The sequence below is a fragment of the Protopterus annectens genome, chromosome 7.part0, assembly GCF_019279795.1.
Source record: "Protopterus annectens isolate FY-2018-M chromosome 7.part0, PAN1.0, whole genome shotgun sequence".
NCBI lineage: Eukaryota > Metazoa > Chordata > Ceratodontiformes > Protopteridae > Protopterus > Protopterus annectens.
In genome coordinates this window covers 1,265,201,557-1,265,225,134 of record NC_056739.1, presented here as the reverse complement: position 1 = coordinate 1,265,225,134, position 23,578 = coordinate 1,265,201,557, and the positions used below count along the sequence as shown (strand labels likewise).

General features: G+C 43.5%; 1 protein-coding gene across 2 annotated transcripts in view; it reads right to left on the bottom strand.

The window, feature by feature from the left end:
- Positions 1-23,578, bottom strand: part of SMAD3 (SMAD family member 3) — a 1,147,441-nt gene that overhangs the window by 266,436 nt on the left and 857,427 nt on the right. The window lies entirely within an intron of this gene.

The following is a 23,578-nucleotide window of genomic DNA, read 5'->3' as shown; positions in this document are numbered from 1 at the left end:
GATCAGTATTATTGAAAACCTACGGCCACACATAAGATCGTCTAAGGCCATCTTTGAGATAAAAATTGTACAGGACACCAAGGATAATCACAAGGCATTCTTTACTTATGGTAGGAACCTGTGTGGGAATCCCCAGATATGCTCAGAAGTAGTCCAAAATGACAAACAATACACCAAACCCACAGACATTGCCAACATCTGAGCTGACAGGTTCAGTGCAAACTTCTCCCCCCCTCCCCACCAAAAGGGCAAATATCTATCCCAGCAGAGTGCTGGCCCCCTGACATCGGAGATGCTCAGGTAACAGCCAGCCTCTCCAAAGCAAAACAAACAGCATCAATGGGACCAGACGGTGTCCTGGGCTGTGTCCAACATGAACCCCAAGAAGACTTGAACACAAACATAAAACCACTGTTCAATCTCAGCCTTACCACAGGATATGTACCCAAAGAGCAGTGTACAGCAACAATGGTCCCTCTCCACAAAGGTGGTGCCTCAATGGATACTGCAAACTATCGCCCCAGAAGCCTGACTAGCTTTGTCTGCAAAGCTATGGAAAGGATCATCATGGACCTCAGAAATAACATATTGGGGACCTACAGACACTGGATCTTACCCAGTTTGGCTTTGTTAAGGGCAGATCCTGCCTCTTAAACCTGGTTGAGTCATTTGAAACAGTCACCAAGGCCATTGACGAGGGGAAGGTGGTCCACACAGCCTACCTGGACCTCGCAAAAGCCTTCCATACAGTACCCCACTTGGTCATCATAGATAAGATCACCAGCTTCAATATAAACCCCTATGTCACTAGATGGGTTGCAAACTGGCTCAAGGACAGAACCCACATGGTCAGAAATGCTGGAGCCATGTCAGACCCCAAACCAGCTACAAGTGGCATCCCACAAGGCTCAGTCCTGGGACCTCCCTTGTTTGGTATATATTTCTCAGAGGTACAGGCCAACACAGAAGGACTGTTGGTGAACAAGTTTGCAGATGACTGAAAACTGGGCGCCATAATCGACCCTCCAGCTGACACAAGCATCCTACAAAAGGGCCTCATAGAAACAGACAACTGGTGCCAGAGCCATGTCCTCAAGCTAAATGCAAAACAGTGTATAGCCCTCCCCTTTGTCAAAAACTAAGTGCCCACAAATTACCACATAGGTGGTAACCCATTAAGTATGGAAGAAGTGATAACGGACCTGGGGACCCAAGCTGATAGCAATCCCTCATTCGATAATCACATGGCCAAAGTGTTTAAAAAACATTTCATATAGCCCACCTAATCATGAAGGTATTCACATCTACATCAGGGGAGGTCATCGTGCCTCTTAACTCATCCCTCATCAGGCCCATAATGGAGTACAATGCCCCTTGTGGGATGTACCTTACCAAACACCTGGAGCAGCTGGAACGACCAAAAAATACCTCACCAGGAGGATCAAAGGGCTCAAACACATGCCATTCGCTGCCCAGTTAAAGAAACTGCAGCTCCACTCAGTGGCATACCGCCTGCCCAGAGGCAATCTGCGTCTGAAGTATAAAGCCATGTCCAACCTGGAATCAATGGACATGCTGCACCTTGGAAAATCAGAATCCCATCAAGCTACACGCTCAAGAGACCTGAACCTCAGGACTGAAATAAATAGGACATGCTGGAGTGACAGATTCATAACCCAGAGGCTCCCCCCACTCTTGAGTAAACCCCCACTCCAGGTTAGCCAGAGTCCCTCATTGACTCTCTTCAAGAGGAATCTTGATGAGTGGATGGGAGATTGTAGGTTTACCCTGGGTATCACTTCTATGTCACTGTTAGACAGAGGTACAGTATACTAACCTTGAAAAATGTCATGGCAAACTCCACTTAAAATGTGTGTTGAAAGCCAAACACACTCTGGCTAGGATTATAAATGCCCTAGGGTAGATAGCCTAGTATGAACCTATGAACAGAATCACACACACCAACTAGTACAACTGTGGTCAATATGGAGTAATGTTTGGCAATGTCCACCTAAGTTGGTGAATACACAGCAATGTCGGACAAGCCTGGTTTAAGTAGGCCACAGCTGAACAAAATGCAACATGCTCATAGTTGCCCAAATGGCCCTTAACCAGTCTGGTCTGCTCAGTATGAACATTTAAAGCAGTGATGGGACTCAAACCCATGATACTGTGCACCATAGTGAAAGTACTGAACCACTACACCATGACAGTGACCCTGTTCCTGCATCAATGTTACAGATGGCAGGAGGTGGCACAGTTTCATCATATGCACAGGGTGTGTCCTTGGTTTGCCAGAGTCTGCCATTAACACATCCAATTGACATGTATGTGTGTGTGTGTGTGTTAGTGAGGGACAACAGTACAACATGGGGCAATGTTGCTGTAATGTGTGTGTATATGTGTTAGCCCTAGGTGTTAGCATTATGTGTGTGTGTATGCATGCACACAGTTCCACTTCATGGCTGCCATATACGGGTGTTTGTGGACAGCCACAGACTGTACCTGCCAGGTCATACAGATCACTGTCTCTGGCCACGGACACGTACCTGTGCCTGGCAGGGGTGCTACGGACAGTATCAGGTACTAAGCCAGACTGGGTACTGTCATCAGAAGCAGTGGGTTGTTGACTGGACACATGTCCCTGCTGGGACTGTCCAGAGCCACGTGCACGTGGTCTTCTCGGACGGTCTAATGACAGCACAGACCCAGCATTGCTGGGGCTGGTACTGGCACTATGGGAGCGGCTGCGGGTTTGTTGTCGTACGCGACGTCTGCCAGCTGATAATGTTGCTGGCATACGTCCAAGTCGACGCCTCAACCATCCTGCACTGTCCTGGCTCCTGGACATGTAGTTGTGGAAGAGATCTAATGTGTCCCCCCAACGCCTATCAATGACCTCGCTGATGTTACGGATGGCAGACGCAACGTCACGCATAGTGTCATTCATAGCGGTGCAATGTGCTCTAAGCTCCCTCAGACCCTGTCTGGTGTACCGTTCCATACATGCCTGTGCCTGCATTACATCCCGGAGCATAGCTGAGGTTGAAAGACCTCTGTGGGCACGTCTGACAGGGGCAGTACGACCACAGATGCTCCCATGAGAACCCCTGGACATCTGCCTGTGTGGTACCATGTCAGGAATCTGGCCATGGCTGCTGTGAGGGGATGCATATGCCAATGATACCACATTATCCTGGTCAATGCCCACTGTATGCTGTCCCTCAGCTAAGGACATTGGTGACAATGGATGCATCGGCAGGATGACTGTGCGCATTGATGGGGTTAACTGCTGTGTAGTGTCAATTGGCTGACCAACGACAGACCCTGTCACACCTCCCTGTGCCATTACACATGTATCATCATAATCACTATCCCCAGCAGTGGCTTCAGGTTCCCTGCTGCACTCCAACAGAGCAACATCAGAGCCTGTGAGAGGAAGATAGGAAACACAGTTTACAAATGTGTACAAGATATTAGCACACAGGCACACATGCACACAGGCACACTCCTCAGTACAGCAGATACAAACACAGACACACCTGCAATCCAACACATACATAATACTGTTTTAGGGTGGGTGACACATCACAAGGAAAAATATCACTGCACATGTGTCAGCATGCAGATTATGTGTTGCACAGGAACATGTAGTGCAAGTGTAGACAGCCCTTGTTAATGACAGTATACGTGTACTTGATGCTTGTGTGTAGTTGTTCAGTGATTGTCTCCACCCTGGGACACAACGTGTACAAGGACATAACAATGTTGTGCAAGTGTTACAAGCTGTGGGTGCATATATTTGCGCGCACACACACACACACACACACACACACACACACAAAACACATGACGGTGCTACGCAATGACTGCTGTGTGTACTTTTTTGGTCGGCGGAAATGTATGTGGTGTAGTAACGTGAGCTATGATCAACATGCTTCTTGTGATCAGTCAACAATAATAATCTGTGCCAGACAGGCAGCTAGTATGCTGTACCTGACGTGCAGTAACATGACTACATCCACAATTACACAGCCACTTGTTACATGGGTTTGTAAGGTGGCCAATAGTGAGCATTGCCTAATATGAATGTATTATTTGTTCAAGACTGTTGCACAAAGACAAGATAGGCCTCTACCCCTCAGGTATATTATGTGTGCTGCGTAGATAAGTGGGATACTGAAGGGTGGCCTTTCCAGCAGGTGTCATAATTGGACATGTGTAGCAGGCTAAGGTGTAGTGTGTATGCCAAACATGTGTGTGTTGTGTACATGTGTATCAGGTATGCCTATACAATGTCCAGTACTGTGTTGCCACACATGTGTGTCATGCTCTGTGTATTGCATGTGAGTGAGGCAGCTATTGAGAATAATGGGATATGCATAGTCTCACAGCAAACATGCACAGCATGGATTATGCGTAGATGTGTTACATGTGTACATACTACACCTCCATATGACATGAACATGTCATTAGCAATAGTACTGCTATTACACACTCACCAGCATGGATTGGCTGCCTTGCTGTCACTCCAGAGGGACCTGCAAAAATATGAGAGTGATTGCCAGTGGCCACAACTGTGCCATTGATACTGAGAGTATGATAAAGTACAGTAGTACAACAGGTGGCTTTTATAGGTGTACAGATTATGCACAGAATATCAGTCTTGCAGAAGAATAGGCAGGTTAACAGCTACACAAACAGTATACATCTCACACACCCATAAACTACAAGTACAGAGAACAGTCAACTACTGATATGGCATGTTACCTGCACACTCCATTTCAACATGCTGGGTGGCTCCGGCCTCCATGATGACACATGTTTGTGGATGTTGCTGTTGTTGGCCTGGAGCCACAACACTTAGGAGGTGCTCCTCCACACTGGTGAGGGGGGGGTGGATAGGTACCCCACTGCCTGTGGCAAGCTGTTGCCTGTGAATATCAGACGCACGCTGCCGGACATGTCTAATTAAATCACTGCAGTGATGGCGTACCTGCTCATATGTCCGGTTATGCATGCCTATGTCATTTACCCGACGGACAAGATCTTGCCACAGTGCAGCCCTCTCATGCTGGTTCTGGCTGGTCCTGGAAAACAGCACACAGTAATTCTGCACCAGGCTCTGGTGGATCTCCTGATCCTCTGCTGCTGTATAAGGTGGGTTTCGCTGATGCACCATCACCCTGGAAGGAAAAGAAAAATATGTGAGCAAGTCATGTGGCACACTTAATATTCTAATGTACTGATATCACTTAACTGCCATATATAGCATCTGTCTGTCTATCAGGGGATACACATGTTCGATACCACATATCAGTGCTCAGCCCACAACTGTCTGACAGTGCCTGCCACACTCCATACAACAAACTAATATACACAAGCACTCGGCACACTGTGTGGGATACAATGCACAACCTCACACTGGGGGTATGTATCAAGCTAATGGATAAAGAATATTGTCATCCCGTGCAATGAATGCAATGCACATTTACAGTTTCAATGGTAATCCACCCTAGTCTTTGATGCCATACCCCTACCTGACATATGTGCACAGTTGTTACTATAGCCAGCATACTGCTGTCACAGAGTATACATGCTGCCAGGTACACACACATACCCTGTATCACACATATGATTGCGGCCATGGTACAGGCATCATTACACACACATTACACATACATACATACAACACACAAATGTATGACAACACAGATGAGCATTAACTGTGTACCTTATAGTACTGTGTGCCCCTACTTACAGATACCTATGCATGAGGTATGTAATCTGTGCAGACTACAGGAAACACACCAGACAGTGTTACCAGGGAATGTGAACATACACCATACTGTAGTGTTTAGGCCTACAACATCAGGTAGTACAACAATTCATATGTGAGCTGGATTCAACAGCAGTACCACTTACTGAGCATACATGTATTGCTTCTGACTACGATGGGACACCGCAGTCGTACACAGGGAAGTATGGCACAACATATGCCAATCTACTATGTTTGCATCCCGATAACTGACACATCTTTCTCTGGCCTCACAACAAGGACACCAACTACCATGACAGACACAAACTCACACTAAGCTATCACACCTTTACAGACCTTGCACACAATCAGTGTCACACTCATTCAACGTCACATAGCTTGTATTGCACTGAGTACATGTGTGTGTGTGCATTGCGTCATAAGTAGGTACTATGCTATTGGCCCTGGGCCTAGGGCAGCCTAGCCATATGCTACCCTGCCCTTTGGGACACATGTAATGTGATTTTACTTGCTCCTATGAAACGGTTACACAGAGGTGACTCACAGGGCATATTACCTATCTCCATAACATTCATCAGGGGTATGTATGACATCTACTAATAAGGAGCGTTGTTTGTTAATGCTGGGTGGTTTACTCCAGGGTATGGCATATTTGTGTATAGAAACCTGTACCTCCAGCATGTGCTGTTTAGTGCGGTGACGAGGATTAGGGCCCTAGGTCATGTAGGCTGGACAGATTGTGAGGTGTTGCCATGGTGGTTGGCCAACTGGTATGGGTGTGACATAACTGTGTATGTCCAGCAGTGGTAACCTCTGTGTAGGAAGTATGCAAGGCACTCTAGCTGTGGTTTTGAGAGTCAGTCTGCATAGGGAATGTGTTTGTGGGCATTATCAGTCTTTGTTAGGTATGTCTGTGGCCTTTCCAGTTGCTGTAGTTCTCATGGGAGGCACATACTGCATAGGACATTGTGAGGTGTAGAGGGGTACACTGACTTACATTTCCCTAGCTGACACACCTTTTGTGATGACACGTACCATGTACAGGGATTACAAGACTAGTGTGCCACTGTAGCTATCAAAGGGGAGGCTATTGTACATCTGTGTCCCATGTTCCCTTCTGACACCTCCAGTGGTAGGCGGGCAACCACCTATGTTGTAGTTAGTGGGCAACATGTTTTGGAATGGGGTATGGTACTACAGTATCAACAATGGTGTTCAGTCCATGCCTTGGTCACCAGGCAACTGTTGCAGTACATCTGCCCCCTTGTCCCCCTCTCTCTCTCTCTCTCTCTCACTCTTTATATATATATATATATATATATATATATATATATATATACACACACACACACACACACACACACACACACTTCTAAACATCCATTGCAGAACATATACATGCACATGTAGGCACATAGACTGCCCACCTTTCATGGTGGGAATATCATTTCTGAAACAGTTGTGAGACGTACCATTCTGTAATGATATTACACAGTGTTGTGCATAATGCATTATGCTGTCCTCAGGCTGTATAGCTGTAGCAGGCCTCACTGGTTAAGTCCCACAGAAGTTCACCACCACATGACATATACCTGCACTGCATGCTGTTTTCAATGCCACACACTACAACCTACATTGATATGTGCACATAGCAACCTTCAACTACATATGTATGTCCAGCCTTCACTAACAGTTGCAGTATGTCCCTTGCCTATGCAACATCTGCATATGCATATAGACAACACACTAACAACACATATGGGTCAGTAGTATGCATATTAGATTAGATTATGTAGTTCATTATTACTTTGTCTCGGATACAGCTTTTTCTGCTGGCTGGCTGGGCTGGCTTGTTTTTTTTATTTTATCTCTGTCTCTCTCTCTCTCTTGCTGCAATGATATTATTGCATGTGTGGACTGGCAGTACAGGCTGCTTTTGTAGGTATCTGCACATGTGCATATGATGGCCTCTGCACCAATTGGTGGCCAGCATTTAGTAATTGCATGCAGCCTGCTGTGTGTTAATTGCAGCTCTCACTGTGATTTCAGGACACTGCTATAAAATGATAGGTTAGGTAGGCGTAGGCCTTTCAGTTTTGCAAGGTGGGGACCATGCTGGTTTGCTGTGGACACTGTTGTGCGAGTCAGAAGGTTGGTATATCTCTCATATCTAACACTGTGTTGTAGCCACTGAAATGCATGTTGTACTGAAACCTGACTGTTGCTTCTTCCAGTTCACTCTTCTCAGTGTGTATGTTAACTCACACCTGCTAATGCTAACACTGTTTACATGGGAGTATGTACTTACCTGTGGGTTTTTTGGATTAACTGGCATACAACAATAGTTCTTGCAATGTGTTGCTATGGCTTTTGTATTTTCCCTTTACATTCACTCCTTGAATGCCTGATATTTGTCTTTACTGGAATGTGTTGCTATGACTTTCCTATTTTCCATTTACATTCACTCCTTGTAATGCATGATATATTTCTTTCAGCACTAAGTTCTTATATGTTTGCTGTGGCTTGGTGGCACTTCATGCAGTCTGGTGAGCCCAAGTTCTGGGGTTTGACGCTTACAGGGGTATTTTACGTTGCTGCTAAGCAATACTAGGGCCTTGTCATACAGAGTGAATTAAGGCACTTTTAAACAGTTGTAAGCAGGAAGTCAGTGGGGACACCAGCTAGGGATGTGCAGGCTGGGTGTAAAGAAGGTCCATAGCTGCACATTTCTTTAACTGCAACAGCTGCACATATGTTTGACATTTGCTGTGACATTTTACACCTTCCACCCCTGAGAGAAATTGAGGACAACTAAGTATATTGTACTAACAATTATGAATATCAGGCACATGCAGTGCTTGTGAACTGCTATACTGTCATTAGTATGTTAGATGGCTACATCCTTTGATATTTCTGTGTTGTACTCCTACATAAGGGCATGCTTGTGGAAGTAATTCTACAGCTATTTGCAGAGTATGTAATAGCAGACAGGCTGATATGCCTGTGTGTTTCTGACACTTGCAGGCCTCAGATACTCTCAGGTATATATTTGACCAGCCTCAGGGAAAGGTACATATCAGTGGGATACACCCGTGATATATTTGAGATATTCTGCAGTTGTGACTGTGGGGTATTTTGAGCATATGTATTACTACACCATTTCTGACATGCAAGTAGTGTCTACTTTAACTTATTGACAGGTACCATTACATGGGATTCCCAACCTTTCTGCCTACTGTTAGTACACTTTACAGGGAGTCAGTGGGGCACAGGTAACATTTGTTTGCAAATCAGGGACATCCCTGTAAATCAGTCACAGTTGGGAGGTCTGGCCTCTTACCTATTCAAATATGGCGGTGTTTATCCTGCCCTGATACTGTGTGGGGTTTGTAAGGTGCTACTGTAACATTATTACCTACTAGCATAGCTGTTTCTCTTCTCACACTAATGTAATGCAATTCCACAAGAATTGCCAGTAAAGATACACAGAACAAGCTTTGTGTAATGGTCTTCCTATTTTCCCTTTACATTCACTCCTTGTATTTCATGATATATTTCTTTCAGCACCAAGTTCTTGTATATCTGCTGTGGCTCAGTGGTAATTCATGCAGACTAGTGTGTCCAAGGTCCGGGGTTTTAGACTGACAGGGGTATTTTATTTTGCTGATGAGCAGACTACAGGCCTTGTCATACAGCGTGACTAAGGCACTTTTAAGCAGTTGTAAGTGGGTTTGCGCAAGTTTGCGTGACGCTTAGCTACACTTATCTACACTTAGCTAAGCGCACACCCGCTGACTACTGCTTAAAAGTGCTTACTCCCGCTAACACCCGCGCTATTTTCTTTTAAAGAAAAGAAAATGGGGAAATAGGAAAGTGGTGAAAAAGGGGGCACAAAGAGGGTAGGACAGTAGGAAAACAAGCTCGGGATGTGCAGGAAGGATGTAGGGAAGGTTCATAGCTGCCCATTTCTTTATCAGCAACAGCTGTGCATATGTTTGAAATCTGGTGTGAAATTTGAAACCTTCCACCCCTGAGAGAGGGGTGAGGACAACAAACTATGTTGTACTGCCAATTAGAATTATCAGTTTACATGACCAGCGGACATGTGTGCGAATTGGGCAGCTATGTATGGGGCGTAATTTTTTTGTGGGAACAGAGTGCCCTTTTTTTATTTGTTTTTCAGGTGAGAGTGGAATGTGAGGTACAGGAAGTATGTATATTTGGGGAGGTAGGTTGGGGAGGTTAACAGACAAGACGCATACAGGGGCGGAGTATGACACATGTAGGGGGGAAACAATTGACGGGGATGGATGTTTGGATATCGCGAGCCCATGAGCCCACAGATGGCAACAGTGGAACTGAGATCCCCACCCATGGGCAGTTACCACTGCGCCTTCACAGCCCAGGCCGAGGCTGTGCTGGGGGCTGGATAGGACGGGCAGGCACACCTGTGAGTTGCACCACTCTCGCCTCGAGCTGCCGTAGGGGATCAGTCACAGAACGCCTGATCTCACTACGCACCACAGACCGGACCCTATGGAGGGTGAGTGGAGGCTCTCCTCTGGCCACGCTTGCAGAGGGGGGACGAGCCCCATCCCCTGCAGCGCTTCCACCCGAAGGTGGCATACGGCCACCGGAGGAGGAGGTCCCGGCCTGGGCACTGGTGCCAGGTGCACTCGCCAGCTGAGGTGGGAGAGGTGGGTCCGCTGGAACCCGCCTTCCCTGTTGTCCTATGTTTAGCAGTATTTTATGGCATTTTTGGTTAGTAACAAACACCACCATTCAAAATTAGTTGTAACAGCATGCATCAGTATTCCCATTAACCAAACACCCATGAATTCCGAACATTGAGCAGCAAGCATAACACGTGCATAATTAGAACAACAGTGCACATTCCAACAGCATGCAGGGTTGATTGGTGGCAACAGGCCATCAGGTTTGGATATGTGAACAGGGCATATGCATCAACGTGCATGCAGATATGTATGAACCAACAGGACAAATGTCCATGAAAACTAATTATGAATACACATACCCAGTTTGGTGTGGAATGGCATAATTTGTGAAAATAGGGTAGGGTGGAGAAATATTACATTAACAACTTACACTACCTATAAATATACTGCACATTCCTAGTAGATGCAGATATATATCCCTACATGTATTAGTACAGTTTCCTGTATGTAACCTTAGGAATGTTGGTGATGGGGATGTTACTGCTACATTAATATACATTCCATTTTTATTTATATATGTTCATATCTGGCTGTGTTCAGGTACAGCATCCTGCTACATTTGATTTATATGGGTCTAGACAACTATGGATGTTCAGCATTTCATACAACCATACTATCTGCATAATGCAAGGGTAGAGCAACATATCCAAATTGTGGAACGGACACAGTCCAGGTTCTGTACTTTATTTAAGACATTACACTCTTTGGTTGTGGCTGTCTCATTCATTTCATTATGTATTGACTGCAGTATACCTTTATTCCAGACTTATTACAGCTTTCTTGGTAGCTTCAAACTGTCTTTCTCACACTCTCTCACTTATTTTATATTTACATTTCAGAATGGTACTTAATTCTAGGCTTTATTAACATTTATTACTGGGTTACAACAATCCTTTCCAGCTGACTCACTTATTTCATATGGCAGAATTTACAAGGATGTATTCGACACTTGTCTATCCTTTGTTGATTGATTACCACTCATTTTCAGGCTGAAGCAGTTATCTGATATTACAATACAGGTGGAAACTCTATTTGAGACTTGTTTAATCTTTATTACTGGATTGCAATACACTCTTTTCCAGGCTGCATCACTTATCTAATCTTACAATACTAGCAGAATCTTTATTCTAGGCTTATTTCACCTTTATTACTGGGTTACAACAATGAACTCTTTTACAATCTGTCTCACTTATATTCTATAACAATACCAGCTAAATAATTACTAACCTGCCTTGTGGCGCAACCTCAGCAGCCTATCAGCATAGGCTCGCCGATTCGCGGAACGACACCTGCAGCTGTAATATAAATGAAGGAATATTGGAACATACCTCTCCATACTATAGGCTAGGATAGCATTTCTTACATACGTAATTACATGGATACTTACTCAGTAGTGGGGCATTGGGCATTTGGCGGGCCTCCTGGATCCAACGGTTCAGTTGGTCCTCCTTACGTCTCTTCAGGTCCGCACGGTGGTGACGGACCTGTTCACCAGTCCTCGGAATGCCTGTGGCACTGGTGAGATCATGTGCCAACCAGTTCCACGCCTCTGCCTTATACACTCCCCACTGAACCTGGCCCTGCATGAGTTGTGCTTCATGATCATGGACTAGGAGCCAAACCATATATTTTGACTCCTCAACACCCCACCTTTGTGCTCTAAAGCGATTTCCCTCTCCTGCACTTGCCATCCTGACTGCAAATGGGTACCACAATCAGTTATGGTGTGTATTCCCGCCTATGGGGCTTATATATCCCGGTTTTCCCGCATTTATCTGTGATTGGCCATTTTGGATATTTATCAGTTTAAAGCAAACCTGCTTTGTCATGATTCTATTTTCATTCATTCCTATATATATGCTAATACTGTATTTCTCAGTACAACTGTCATGGCTTAGTCGTTCAGTACTTTGACTATGGTGCACAGTATCCCGGGTTTGACCCTTGGCATTGGTTTTTTTATTTTACTACTGTCTAGACAGGCTAGGAGGTGTGTCTGTGTAATGGCGGCTTTGATACAGCTTGCCCAATGTTGCCCGCCGGTAAGCTGGTTGGCTACGGCTCACGCAAATGGCTTACGCTGGGTAATGCGTTATTTAGCTATGAGCACTCATATTATGCTGGGTGAAGCGCTGCTGAGGTACGGGCACTCATATGCAGCTTGTTAAAGCGCTGCTCACCTCCGGGCACTCATATGCAGCTTGTTAAAGCGCTGCTCACCTCCGGGCACTAATATTCAGCTTGTTAAAGCGCTGCTCACCTCCGGGCACTCATATGCAGCTTGTTAAAGCGCTGCCCACCTACGGGCACTCATATGCAGCTTGTTAAAGCACTTCTCACCTACGGGCACTCATATGCAGCTTGTTAAAGCGCTGCTCACCTACGGGCACTCATATGCAGCTTGTTAAAGCGCTGCTCACCTACGGGCACTCATATGCAGCTTGTTAAAGTGCTGCTCACCTACGGGCACTCATATATTCAGCTTGCTAAAGTGTTGCTTAGCTATGGGCAATTATAATCCTTTTTTAATAAATTATTCTGTCAGATTTCTTCACAAATACATGGCCCATTTCATTACATTTTACTTAAATTCTAGTTTTTATATATATATATATATATATATATATATATATATGTCAGGGATTGTTTCATACTTATTTAAATAAAAATGGTGAATGATGTTGTGGGGGCTCGAACCATGACTACCTCCTCTTTGGCCAACATCTCTACCGCTACACTATTGCTACTTGGCTTAATTTGCATATGTAGATCTTATATGCTTTTCAATGTCTGCTAACTGTGGCTGAGCGAAGGGCATACCCGCGCAAAGAAGAGCAAATGCGGGCAAACATTTTTGAAATTATATAAAAAAAATGAAACTGCTATTTTTACGTTTTACACATTTTCAGTAGGGTTTAGTCTGTGCGGATGTGTGGTGTCGTGTTCCTTGACATTTCTAAGGATTCGCTCGTGGGTGTTTACTTTCAGGCCTCTGACTCTTCTGGGGGCGTGTCCCTTTGCAGTACTCTGCATTCGGACACGCCCCCTACTTTCCTACACGGACTGTGTTAGCCTAGGGTATGATTCAGCATGCCCTCATGAATATGCATGGCATACTGATGTCATACCGTTCAACTGCAGCCTCCGAGTAAGACATATTAAGTCTTACACGGCGGTTTTGTGAATCCGGCCCTATATATTTTCAGTACAACGTTTTAATAGCAAATAGTCTTTTTGAGTTAAAGTAACTATTTCTTTTTTGATTATATTCAACAAACATTTTTCATAAACCATAATACATTGGTTACTCATTTAACATTAACTGTTTACAATATTTACACTATGTTTCCCTAGTATTTACTTTATCAATTAATGTCCCTTTTATCTGACTTTATTACTCAGGCTATCAGAAGGAAATAAGACAGAAATGAAAAACAAATAAGAGAAGATAAAATGAAAAATATAAAATCTGTGTTATTCATTCACAAATTTCTCTAATAGTTCTGAACATTTTGGCCAGTTTTGATATATGTTTATTGGTAAATATTGCCTTTAACAGCTCTGCTTCTTTGTCATGCAGAAATTTTAGAGACACCAAAAATACTGAGAGGAAAGAGAGATCCTTTGTAACCATCTTCTTATAATTAATTTTCTTGCTATGGCTAATTTAGTCCAAAACAGTGCGAGTTGACTTTTTTTTTTAATACAAGTTGGTATGGAATTGTTATATACCACATTTCTTGTCGGTGAAAAAATAATTTTAACCAATAATTTTGTAATGTTCCACAGTCACATAAAATAAGCTCTGTGTAATACTTTCACTTTCCAGAAAGGAGAACTAGTTTGTCTACTACTGATTGAAGTGTCATTTTTTATTGGTCTGAGGGAATCCATGTTGATCCCCTGGAAAAATAAATTTCCAGCATCTTCTATTTAAATGTGTATTCTAATAATACTGTATATAAATCAGACATTATAGGGGCATAGGATCCTAGCAGATATCTAGGCTATCGACCTGGATATCATTTCAAGCCTAGCTGTTTCATCTCAATGTAATACCACAGAAATGCTAGTCAAGACCCAAGATTGCATTTAGTAATGACTGCCCATGTCCAGGAAATTGTAAGCACTATCCCTGGTAAGAATTTACGGTGCCAGTGTGATAGAAGTGTTCTGTTTCACGAACTGGTAGCCTATTCCAAAGATGCAGCAGTCGATGGGAGAGAAATCGGTCCCTCCAGCACATCCTATTTAAGTTGCAGGTCCCTGGAATGGATAGCTCAAGTCCTGTTTGATTTATGGATATGCAGCAAGTTCATTAGATTTGGGTCTGAGATTTCTCTGTAAGCCAAGCACAAGTCTCCCCTAAGAAGTCTATATGATAGAGTATAATGACAGGGACTTTAGTCAGTCTGTGTAAGGCACATGCTGGAGTCCCTTGATTTTCTTTGTTAAAAACCTCTGCGGTCTTGCCAGCTGCTGCAGGTACTTTGTATGGTACATGCCAAACAGGATGTTACACTCAATTATGGGCCGGATTAGTGCAGAGTATAGAGGGGTTATAACCTCCTTTGCTCTCAAGGCAATGCCTTTACTAATCAAGTGTGCTACATAGAAAGCCTTCCTTACTACAGTAGACACATGGTGGTTAAAGTTAAGGTCACAGTCAACTTGTGATCCCAAATCTCTTAACACTTCATGGGTACTTAGGATACTGTTGTTGATTTGATAGTATAAAGGGACAATGTTTGCGCCAAATGGAATGATAATGCACTTCTTTGCATTCAGACTGAGACCATGACTAAGACACCAGTCGTTGGTCTGCATAAGACCCTCCTGGAATATATGGACATCATTTGGGGATTCGTAGTTGCACCCAGTTTGCAGTCTTCTGCAAACTTGGTCAGCCACAACCCCTTAGTTTTGACCTGAACTTCTGAGAAGTATATATTAAACAGTAAGTAGCCCAGCACTAACCCCTGTGGCACCCTGCTGGTGACAGGTCTGCTGGTTGATGTGGAGTCATCCACTTTGATAGTGTGTGTCTGGTTTGTGAGCCAGTTGGCAACTCTTCTTACAACAAAGGGGTTTACATTCAGTTTGCTAAGTTTATCGGTAATGCATGAGTGTGGGATTGTGCCAAAAGCTTTTGCCAAGTCGAGGTATCCTGTGTGCACAGATTTACCCTAGTCAATGGCCCTGGTCACATTTTCGAAGAAATCCACCACATTTAACAGCCAGGATCTGCCCGACAAAGACAAACTGGGTTAGATCCAGGGTCTGGAGGTCACCTAATTTATAGGTCCATAATGATGCATTCCATGGCCTTACAGATGAGGCAGGTCAGGCTTATGGGTCTCTAATTCCTCGAGTCTGTTGCTAGGCCACCTTTGTGGAGGGGAATAACTGTTGCTGTTCTCCATTCTGCAGGAACAATGCCTGTGGTTAGGCTATGATTGAAAAGGGTACTTAATGGTAATGGCTAGTTCATGTTTTAGCCTGTTCAGAAGACAACCTGAGATGCTGTCTGGTCTCATAGAGGCTGTGGTTTTTTGCCTTGGAGAAGGCTTTAATTACCTGCTCTTCAGATATGTAGGGTGGGGGGTGAGGGGATTATGGGAAGGTTTGTGATAAGTTTGGAGGGGATAAGGGAGTGAAATGTTCACCAAACCTATCTGCTAACAGGTTTGCTATCTCTGTGGGGTCAGTGTGTGTGATACTGTTAGTTACTAGTTCTGCATATGTTGGGTCCTACCTTTTAGGCTACGTATGTAGCTGTACAAGACCTTATGGTTATCCTTGTCTGTGCTTGCAAAGTTTTTCTCAAAAAAGCCCTTTGAGGATTTGACAAGTTGTCTTATTTGTCTGTTGAGGCTGAGGAGGGTGCTTTTCTATTGTTTGGGCCTCGCCTTTGTTTTCTTGGACAGCAACTTTTTGCAATTATTATAAAGTTTGTTGATGCTGGATGTTCACCATGGCGGCTTGTTTTTACCTGGGACTCTGGCTTTAATTCTTTCTGGTACAGCCAAGTCTATACACTTATGCAAGTGATCGTACAGGGCTTTAGTGTAAGCTTCAATGTAGCTACCACTTCCAGCTGGGGGGGGGCTTAGAATGCATTTATATCTTCACCTAAGAGAGTAGAGTTTGCCTTGGTGAAGTTTTTTAGTCCGATTTCTCCCTTTGTGAGTTCTGTTGTTAGTGCCAGCTCGAAGGTGACTGATTTCTGGTCAGATTTAACTAATGAGGGTCCGACAGTTGTGGCAGTGCATCTGTTTGACATGTTAGTGAGGACCAGATCTAGTATGTTTGTTCCTCTTGTCAGGGTATGAACAATATTTTCCAGGGCATTTGAGTTAACAAAGTCTAGGAACTTTTGCACTAGCAAGTTAGGGCTAGAGTAGGTTTCCCAGTTGATGGTGGGATAATTGAAATCCATCATAACCGGAGCATTCGGTAATATTTGGATTGACTCCAGTTTGGTTAAGTAGGCTTTGTGCACATCATGACCCATAGAGAGGGATCTATAACTGGCTATGACTTGAATGGGGGTCTTACCCACTGTAACCTGAATGTGAAGTAACTCCATGGAGTTGTCCAGTCTAATTAGACAGGAGGTGAATTTATCTCTAATATAGACAGAAACACTGCCTCCTTTGGTTATCACATTATTTTGTAATCTGAACGTGTGGAAGGTACTGTAGCCTTCCAAGGCCAGGATACTCTCTGAGGCCTTCAACCAGATTTCTTTGACTGCACAGACATCTACATCTTCCAGTGACAGAAGTGCTTTCAGGGTGTACAGTTTTTGGTTTAAGCTCCTAGCGTTTAGCAGCATGACCCTTATTTGTTATGACTGGCAAATTTCACTTCAGTAAGTTTGTTTCCGAGACCTTGCCTAAAAAAGATGCTATGAGGGAAGCAACAGCCTTTGCCAGCAGCTAAAAACCTAGTGGTGTCAGGCGCAAATTGTCTCTGGCAAAGCAGCAAGGTTCGTCAACCATAGCTTCCCATGCTAACAGGAACTGGATCCCCTTTGAATAACACCAAAAACTAAGCCAATTATTGAAATCAATCATTTTTTGGTTATACTGTGACAACATTATAGGCGAGGGTAGTATGCTGCTCAAGGCTAGGGCCATACCTGCCTAGGACATGTACTCAGAGAGCTCAATCATGTCTCTCTTCATATAGTCCATTGAGGTACATCTCAGGTTGTTCACTCCAACATGAACTATGACACGTTTCATAACAGTACTTGTTGCTGAGAGACCTGAGTGAATGCGTGATCTGACAAATCCTGGCACCAGACAGGCAACTGACCGTGACTTTCTCCTCATCCATCCTGGTGGGACTTTGGTGTGTCTCACTTTGGAGTCTCCAATGACAATACAATTATGTTTTTGAGTGTTACGCCTTACGGGCTTGGAAGGTGAGACATTGGTGTTACTATGTGCCATGGGGGCTGTGGGAACTGTGTTAATTGCAACAGTTTTGTGTTTTGGAGGTCTCTGGTGTTTTGGTAAGTTTTTTTGAGAGAACCCCCACGTATGTTGATGTTTGTGTTTGATGCATACTATGTGTATGAGTAGTGGTTGACAACCTCTTCAGTGTAACTGTTTTGATTGCAAGAGAGCATGGATTCAAGATTCTTTGTGTAGATGCATCTCTTGCACTCTGTACTAGAGTGAGTTAGTAGTACAGGGTTGTCAGTGTACATGAGTGAATTGCTACACTGCCTAAGGAGACCCAAGGTAATAAGGCTAGCAGGAGAAACAAGGGTAGTCCAATTGTCCATAATGCTAGGTTGAAGACAAATGGGGCCTTTTCAGGATCAATCAAGGAGGAGTTCAGTGGATGGATATTTCTGCATGGGTTTTTTTTTTTTTTGCTGGTGGTTTAACAGCTTACAGCTCACTAGCAGTTTTTCTTTGACTAGAAAAGTACTAAGGATATGGGCTACACTAAGGTGCCCATATCTAAGGAGAAAAATGTTCAACTTATCTGTCTGGTTATGGCTCACAATTGCTCAATGCGTGAACAAGCAGAAACTTTCTCAAATACAAGGCTTAGGGTTCAAAAGGACCAATGAGGATGCTTACTCCAAGCCCTAAACCAACCATCCTTCACCAGACAGGTTCCAATCAGCAGACTTCTCTCACTAGAGTGCAGAAGGGCCCTTTCCAATCAAAGATGGCCTGGAAAATGTGCTCAGAACAAACAGCCACTACAAACAGACCCAGATGCAACAAACCTATATCTCAACTATGCTACAGTTACTGGCTACCCTAGTTTTTTCGGGAAATACTAGAGAATGTTTAACACCACAGAAAAATAGCAGTGAGAAGCTTAAAAAAGCACATTTTAAACAGCAGAAAATCAGCGAGGAGACTCTAAAGTATGTTTTAAACAACTAACAAATCAGTTATTTTAACACTGTTTGGCGGGGAAACCAGAACAAGCAGAACAAATTGCTTTGTAACAGTGAAAAGTACCAGCAAATACTCAAACAGTGAAAATAGCAAAAAGAGCTTTGCAAAAAGTGAAAACAGCAAAAATATGATTCAACAGGCACAGTAAGGCAGACAACTGCAGTACAACAGTGTAGTTTAGTACACAGTATTTAAATACAGTATTAAAGTAGGCAGCAGGCAATTAAAAAGTGTAGTAAACAGTATAAATAAGCAAAGAAAAAAAAGGCAACTCTAGTCTTCTGGTATCTCAGCCAAGAGTCGCGGCTGGTAACCCACCTCAGTTCAGCCCAGTACAAACAATTCAGATTCAATTTATGTAAATAATACACTTAAAACCTAAAACAGTTAAATCTCAAAAACTGCAATGATTTTTTGTTATACAGGGTTTCACATAATCTATTAATTTTGGTAATTCAGTTCAGTTTAGTTCCATACTTTTTCCATTTTTTCATGGTTAAACAATCTAATCCTTTGGATATCAACCCACTCTTCTTCTTTTTTGTTTAACCTAAATTTGACTAGAATGATTTCAAGCTGTCTTAAGATGTGGTTCATAGAAAAGATTATATCAACCAAGAGGTGTGCTATCTTTCCATTTAATCATTTTATTTAAAATGGCACCTTCTAAGTAACCTTTAATTGCACAAAGGGTATATTATGTTATTCAGTTTTTGAGATCTAATTGTTTAGGCTTTAAGTATATTATTTATATAAACTGAATCTGAAGAGTTATAGATTTTATACTGAAAACAATAAGTATTATCCACATCTTGCTCGTAATTGAAGTAGTGTGTTCTAACTGAACTTTAACTTCTTAAATTTCTTGACTGTAACACTGCAGTCAGTTTTTCATCCTTTTCTTTAAAATGTGCATTACACAAATACATCACTTCCTCTATTTATATCTTCAGTTTGCTGGTATTTTCCCCTACTTTCTCACCCTAAACAGACTAAGTAGGAAATTAAGCAAATCTAAGTACCTAAGCATCTGTACCAGTTCTAGTCCCTGACCTCACTGTGTTAGGGGTCACTTGCTCCAGGCTCTTCTACTTCATTCTCATAACTCTAGCTGCACTACCTAATCTTCTTAGGCTATGCCAGGTCAAAAGCATTTTCTGATAAAATAAAAGGTCATGTCTCAAGGATTTCTCTGTCTACATTTGTTGATGGTATAAAAATGGCCCAGCCATGTGCTTCCATGTCATCCTCTCCAATTTAATTTAATTGCTAACCAGCCAAGTGAAATAGTCATTTGTGGGCCTTTTGTAGCCATAACATAGGCCAAAGGAGCAAGGATAAATGTAAGAATACAAATGGCCATCTTAATGTATCCAACCAACTGGCACGTTTTTGGGAGGTTTGAGAAAACTGAAATATCTAGGGGAAAACCCAAAAAGGCATAGGAAGACAGCCGAATCTCCAAACAGACAATGACCACAGAGGCAAGATCTGTACACCCCAGACTCAGGAGCTATGGAGCAGAGGTCTTACCACTAAGCCACTAGCACTGGTCAGTTTTCTTCCCAAGTGACTCCCTGATTTCAATTACCATTTCACCATCCATAGGGTGTGTTACTGAAGGTGATCGGACTACAATAATAAAGGCCTCTCTACTGCCATTGATTTCTTTTTGTTTCCCTTCCCTGAAATGTCCATGGTTTTAATGTTTATCCAGAAAACACTGTATAAAACCTAAGTTCCTACTGTATCAGTTGATTACAACAGGACACACCATGACAGGTGAAAAGGCTTGGTATTTCTCCACCAATCAGAATTCAACATCTCTGCAGCAAAATCTTATATTTGGGAACATGCATGATGGAAGAAGAATATTGGTAACTTCCCAATGGCAGATGTGGTGTTTGTGCAAGGAGGTAATGCTCAACCCTGTACTCTCATTTGTTGAAATACTAGACCATGGACTGATTGACCAAACCAGGACAGTACCAGGCAAAGATGTTTCCCCAAGGTGTTCATGGCTAGAAGAACTGAACTTAGCACCAACTGACTGATGTATAGCCTCTTTCAAGGAGTCTGCAATCCCTGCAGTATGTGGACGTCTAGATGGACTCTCCAACTTTCAAGCAAAGCTTTACAAGTCAACACCTTTGACAGGTCATCCTAAAGAAAAAGAAGACCACACAGCAGACTGGTAGAGTGTGTCCACTCTACTAAGACCTGGCAATAAGGGTCTAACACCAAAACCAAATTTATGAATACATGATGTCCCTGAAGCTAATTACGCCTTATAGGGCAATGTAACATCTGAATCTTCAGGTGTTTAAATGGTACCATGAAGACTGTAGCTGCCATTGGGCCTAGAAGGCACTGCAGTATTTAAATATGGATCATGACCCATGTCATCATTCAGGATACTTATGTCATGTCTACTTGGGCCTTTCCCAAGGGCAAGAATGGTTGACAGACGGTGCCTAATTCCACTATAATGAAAAAGTTTCTCTGAGCCAGTATCAAAGTAGAAACTTCTCATTTATGGTCATCTTTGGAGGCTGCAACCAAGGAAGCACTGAAAATAGGGCCCCATTTAGGAAGTCCCTGGCTACCATGACCAATACACAACTTGGTAAAGACTCTGGATGCTAAATGAAATCCAAATGGCAAAACATTCTATTCAAAGTAAAGTCCATCAAAAGCGAAAAGGAGGAGCTTCCTTTGTGGACGCCATATGGCAAAAGATTTCCATCATGTTTTAAGACACCACCCTGCACTCTACATGAGCAAGGGCACAATCCCTGAAAAAATACGCAACCAGAAAGTATGGTTATGTAAGGTACTTACCAAAGCAACAGATCTTCAATAAGAGATCTTTGTAACAGCAATTCATAACATCGGGATTTATCCACCTACTATTTTCCCATGATCTGGCTGGACTGTTCTAACAGTAGCAAGGAACTGTTCAGACATTATAGGTTCATAGGTCTGTACGAGGCTAATGGCCCTAGAGCCTTTACAAGCCTAGCCCCAAAAAAAATTGTCCAGGCACCATGCCACCTGATGTTAGTTTACAGTGCCCCTATCCAGTAGTGCAACTGCAATGATCCCTGGAGTGAACTTTCTGTTACCCATCAACTCATCAAACTTCTCTTGAAGAGGGCCAGTGAGGTGCTCTGCTTGAAATGAATGGGAAGCTTATTTCAGAGTATGGGCAGTCTTTGAGAGATGAACCTGTCCCTCTAACATGTTCTGTTAATTGTGGTAATGAGGTTGTGATCTCTGGAGCGTGTGGCATGGGGGATTGGGATTTCTTTAGGTGTAGCATTTCATGTAGGGCTGGGTCGAACATGGCTTTATAAGTCAAGCAGAGATCACCTCTAAGTAAGAAAACAGTTGAAGTTTCTTGAGTCTGTCCATGTAGGACATGTGTTTAAGGCCTAGGATTCTTTTGTGAGGTACTTTTGTGGCCTCTCCAGGTGTCTGGTTGGTACATGCCAAATGGGGCATTATATTCGATGATTGGTCTAATGAGAGATGAGTAGACATGGATGATGACCTCTTTCTTCCTGGGTGCGAAACCTTTGGTCATAAGATGTGCCACACAGAAGGACGTTCTGACCAGAGTGGCAATGTGGTGGTCGAAGGTGAGGTAGCTGTCGACCTGGTTGCCCAGATCTCTTATGGCCCCTTCAATGTTCAGTGGGCTCCCATCAACGTGGTAATTCATGGGAACTGAGTTTTTACCAAAGGGGATGACAATGCATTTTTTTGGCTTTAAGCTTCAGGTCGTGGTTCTGACACCAGTCATTGGTCTCAGAGAGGCCTTTTTGTAGGATGTCTGCATCACTTGGGGAGTTGATAATGACTCCTAGCTTACAGTCATCAGCGAACCTAGTCAGCCAGTGTCCTTCTGTGTTGGTCTGCACTTCTCAGAAGTAGATGCCAAACAGGAGAGGACCCATGACCGAGCCCTGTGGGACTCGACTCATGACTGGTCGGCAGTCTGACTTGGAATCCGCAACTTTCACACTGTAGGTCCTGTGAGCCAATTTGCAACCCACCTAGTGATGTAAGCATTGATGCCTAGTTTGGTGAGTTTATCAATGATACCCGAGTGGAGAACTGTATCAAAGGCCTTGGCCAGGTCGAGGTAGGCTGTATGCACTGCCTTACCCTCATCCACAGCCTTGGTGACTGCCTCGAAGAAGACAACCAGGTTCAGCAGGCAGGATTTCCCCTTGGCAAAGCCAAACTGTGTGGGGTCAAGAGTTTGGAGATTGCCTATATCTTCGTTAAGCAGGTCCATGATAATGTGCTTTGCATACCAGGCTTGTCAGGGTAATGGGGTGATAGTTCCCAAGGTCTGTAGTTGCTCCCCCTTTATGGAGTGGGGTGATTGTAGCAGGGTGCCATTCGTTAGGGACATAGCCTGAGGTAAGGCTGTGATTAAATAGGCACACAAATGTGGTGCCAGTTTGTTTTGTAGCTCATGTAGGACGCAGCCAGGGATATTATCAGGTCCCATGGATGCTGTATTCTTGGCATTGGACAATGCAGCTTTTACCTGTGCCGCAGAAATGGTGGGTACCAGGCTTTCATCTGATATTATGATAGGGCCCGGGGGGGGGGGGTTA